Raw genomic sequence first — 4,932 nt, 5'->3', positions numbered from 1 at the left:
CAATTGTATAGCTAATTGTCCCATCTGATTAGTCAAGCTTTGAATTGAAGCTCTGGTCTCTTGCTAAAACTACATGTTCTGCATAGTCATTTGCCTCACAAGTTCTTCGATGGAAGGTTGTGGAGGGGCCTCAACTGTTGGTTGTTTCTGGGGTTGTTGTTGTTGTTGGATTGGTGGAGGAATGTATGGTCTGCTTGGGCCAACAGCATTTTGGAAGGAAGGAGCAGGCTGTTGTTGTTGTTGCTGAGGGCTGGACCATCTGAGGTTAGGGTGATTCCTCCATCCAGGGTTGTATCTGTTGCCGGAGAGGTCATAATTGTTCTGCTGTGGTTGATTTTGCTGCTGAGGTTGAGGAGGTCTATTGTAAATGTTTGCAGCATAAGCTTCAGGCTGCTCAATTGCTCCAGGTTGCTGCATGGAAGGGCAAAGGTCTGTATGGTGGTCAGCAGAGGAGCACAAACCACAAACTCTTGTGACAGGAACAAATTTCTGATTCAAGGCCAGCTGGGTTACCAAGTTAACTAATGCATCCAGTTTGCCTTCAAGCTTCTTAGTTTTAGATGATGCAGATGGGTTTGTAGCTACCTCATGCACTCCTCTAATGACTATGGCATCATTTCTGGCGCTAAACTGCTGGGAGTTGGAAGCCATCTTCTCAATTAAATTTCTGGCTTCAGCAGAAGTCATGTCTCCAAGGGCTCCACCACTGGCAGCATCTATCATACTTCTCTCCATATTACTGAGTCCTTCATAAAAATATTGGAGAAGAAGCTGCTCTGAAATCTGATGGTGGGGGCAACTAGAACATAGTTTCTTAAATCTCTCCCAGTACTCATACAGGCTCTCTCCACTGAGTTGTCTAATACCTGAGATATCCTTCCTGATGGTTGTGGTCCTAGAAGCAGGGAAAATTTTTTCTAAGAATACTCTCTTAAGGTCATCCCAGCTTGTGATGGACCTTAGAGCAAGGTAATACAGCCAGTCCTTTGCCACTCCCTCTAATGAATGAGGAAAAGCCTTCAGAAATATGTGATCCTCTTGGACATCTGGGGGTTTCATGGTGGAGCAGACAATGTGAAATTCTTTCAAATGTTTGTGCGGGTCTTCACCTGCAAGGCCATGAAACTTTGGAAGCAAATGAATCAGTCCAGTTTTAAGAACATATGGGACATCCTCATCAGGGTATTGGATGCACAAGCTTTCGTAGGTGAAATCAGGTGCAGCCATTTCCCTTAGAGTCCTCTCACGGGGTGGAGGTTGTGCCATGTTCTCAGAATGTGCAAAATCAGAATGCTCAAAATTATAATGCTCAAGATCAGGATGTTCAAAATCACCAATAACATAATGCACAGATTCACCAGTAATGGAATGCTCAGAATGATCAAAAGGTATAAAATGATGCCTAACTAATCTATGAAATGTCCTATCTATCTCAGGATCAAAGGGTTGTAAGTCAGATGGATTGCCTCTAGTCATACACTACATTCAGCATGCACACAACTAGTTGCCTTGTCATGTAAATAAAGGTGTAGGTTTGAACTACAGCTACCCTCAAATGATATGCAAATGACTTGAAATTTTGTGAGCAACCTTATAAAATGAGGAGAAGATAGCACAAAAAATTTCAGACAAAAATTCAAAGTCTAACTATGAAAGCTAAAAATGGTAGGTTAAGAAAAATAAGTGAATAAAACTTGAAAAATAAAAAACTTTTGACAGAATCGCTTTTTTTGGACGATGGAGACCTCAGCCGGCCTTTGGCCTGCTACCATGGCGTAGGAAATTTTTTTCTACCCCAAATGCATATATAATAATTGCGATTCTGATAACCGGAGCAAAAGTTATGGCCGTTTGAAGTTTTGACAAACACAAAATTTGCTAGTTTTTTGGAACTTTCAAATCTGACCAAACTAAAGGCTCTAGCTATTTTTCCCACAAAATATGGATTAAAAGAAGTTACCACAAAAAAATTCAGCCAAAAATAACAACCCTAGCTACTAAAACAAAAAATCACAAATAATTCAGCATGGGTGGTCGCTAAAATCCGTCTCTAATTGATTTCTACTACTACTCTATTTTGCCGCAAGCAAAAGTGGTCGCAAAGTCCGTCGCAAAACACTATTCACAACAAAACACCCAAGACTGAAACAGGGGAAACGCTTAATGGGAAAACTGAAACAGAACACACACTAAACAAAATACCAGGACACTAAACAATACTAACACACATACTAACACAATACTAACAATTAAACATAAAACACGAAAGAATTAAACACACAACGCTAGCTATTATGAACCTTTGGACACTGCTCCCTGGCAACGGCGCCAAATTTGATCGAGGCCATACCTGAATCAAATAAACATGAAAATGCAGTAACTAGGAAGTGATCCTAGGTCGTTTCCCAACGAGCAGTGACAAACCAAATGTTCATAATATACTTGCAGTAACAGTAATGATTGGGGGGGGGGGGGGTTGTTTGTTATGTGATTAAAGAGCAGAACAAGTAATCTGGAATACGAAACTACTAATATTAAAAATGGGTTGTTTCCTCTGATTCAGAAGCCATTCTCTTATCCTGGGTTATGGAGAATTTGTCCCTGACAGTCAACCACTTAATCCAACCTTATTTCAATTTACTAAGCGAAAATCAACTTAGGGTTTTCAATACGTGATTAGGCACCTCATACACCAGTTAGCCCTTCGTCCATTAAGCATGAATGCAAGTTAGGCTCAGAGGAAATTAATCGAACACGAAGCGTGCACTAATTAATATTCACGAATTTGGGATAACTGGTGAAAGGAAAACTGCCAGGAAACCACATTACAAGCGAAACCTCAAAGAGAGTTGGGCTTTGTCCTCAAAAGGAAACAACACCAGAAAATCTAGCCTTTCATGGATTCAAACAGAAAACGCAAATGAAACATGAAGCAGAAACGTAAATGAACAGAAACATAAATGGAACAGAAACGTAAATGAGAGTAGAAGAAGAAGCAAGAACGAAATTGTAATTAGAAGCAGAAAACGTAAAATTGCATTACGTGAACAGTAGCATCAAAGCAGAAAAACGAAAACCCTAAAACAAAAGCTCTGAATAATGAATAGCATAACATAATAGCCTTGCACGAATCCCAAGGCTGCTATTTAAAAAGAGTCACTCAAAGTCATTGGGCCCTATTACAATACTCTGGCCCAAAACGAAATAAACACTGAACAACATAAAATAAAATTGCGAAATTTCCTAATTAACTAAGGTAAGCGCTGCTTAATTTGCCCTCTTCAAGTCCATAACCAAAATCCGGATTAAGCCCAATGTTTCATTAATTCCTAAAATTAGATTAAAAACATCAAATTAGCTAAATGAGCCCAAATAATAAAACTGCCTGATTAATTGACAATTAAGACCAATCAGTAATTAAAATGGTGCAAAAAGGGTTTAGAAAATATAAGAAAATGATGGCACATCACTTGTAAATGTAAAGACTGAAGACATTGAAGTCTTTGAAATGTAAAAGACATAAGACATTGAAGTCTTGTAAATGTAAAGACTGAAGACATTGAAGTCTTTGAAATGTAAACGACAAAAGACATTGAAGTCTTGTAAATGTAAAGACTGAAGACATTGAATTCTTTGAAATGTAAAATACATAAGACATTGAAGTCTTGTAAATGTAAAGACTAAAGACATTGAACTCTTTGAAATGTAAAAGACAAAAGACATTGAAGTCTTGTAAATGTAAAGACTGAAGACATTGAAGTCTTTGAAATGTAAAAGACTGGAGACATTGAAGTCTTTTAAATATAAAAGACAGAAGACATTGAAGTCTTGTAAATGTAAAAGATAGAAGACATTGAAGTCTTATAAATGTAAAGATTGAAGACATTGAAGTTTTTGAAAAATTTCACTAAAATGCTAACACGCTTGGCAAAACAATTAAACCCCAAAACCGACCAGAACAACACACATTGTTTTCAAAAATAATGCGACGAATGAGGAATGAAAGCACAAAGATAGAATTTCTTATACCCAAAAATGTGATTAAGACGTTTTTCATTTCGTTTCTAAAGAAGCATTAGAAGAAACACTGGATTCAATCAAATAGTGGAAAACCTCTCAAAGGTGTATAAAACTTCACACAGGCAAGTGTTTCATCTCAATTCCAAATCATAGATATGGCATAAATCAATTTTGCAAGTCATTTCCCATCAAATCAAGGATAATGTGCATAATAATCATGGATCAATAGGTCTTTTTAAGGTTGGACTCTTAGGAAATTTTGGCTTTGGTTTTTTTTCTTTTGTGGTGTGAATAGGAAAGCAAGCATAAAGATTTGGCTAGTAACTCAAATGGGCGATCATTTCCTGTCCCTTCATGTCTTGACCGAGTTACTATTATTTTCCTTCCCTTTTAATTTTTACAACAACTCTGCACATGGTCCAGATACTTGCTTATTCCAAAGAACTTGTTTTTCTTTTCTATTTTCCCTTTTTTGCTCTTTTTACATTTTGGATTGATTTTTTTTCTTTTTCTTCTTTTTTGGTGTGTATTTAACTTCCTTCAAAAATCCATGACTAGCCAAAAATGATATAAATCTCCTTTGAAAACACCATCCCGCTCTCCTATCCTAGGGTAAGGTAGGAAACTTTCATCCTAGGTTAGGGTTTTGATAAAAATCAAGTGTCTGGCTCAAAGGGCTTGCAAATGGCAAAAAATAATGTATATTGGGATGGTTGTTTGGCCAATGGCTTAGAAAGAAAGAACACCCATATCACTTCCATGAATCATATGTTATGAAAATTAGAAATTTATGCAAAACCAATCGTAGAACATATCCATGCAGACACTCAATATAAAATTTGTGGTCACACAGTCACTAAAGCACAGGGCCTATTTCCACATTCAGATCAAATCAGTGTTTCAACAATTATT

General features: G+C 37.2%; 1 non-coding gene across 1 annotated transcript; it reads left to right on the top strand.

Annotated features, from left to right (window-relative positions):
• Nucleotides 1-781: 781 nt before the first annotated feature.
• LOC113000044 (small nucleolar RNA R71) lies at nucleotides 782-888 on the top strand. Its single transcript, XR_003265315.1, has one exon. It is a non-coding gene; the product is annotated as a small nucleolar RNA R71 (small nucleolar RNA).
• The last annotated feature ends 4,044 nt before the right edge of the window (nucleotides 889-4,932 follow it).

Source organism: Glycine max, chromosome 17 (assembly GCF_000004515.6).
Source record: "Glycine max cultivar Williams 82 chromosome 17, Glycine_max_v4.0, whole genome shotgun sequence".
In the NCBI taxonomy this organism is placed as follows: Eukaryota; Viridiplantae; Streptophyta; class Magnoliopsida; order Fabales; family Fabaceae; genus Glycine; species Glycine max.
The sequence above is the reverse complement of the archived record's forward strand: the minus strand, read 5'-3'. Positions and strand labels throughout refer to the sequence as shown.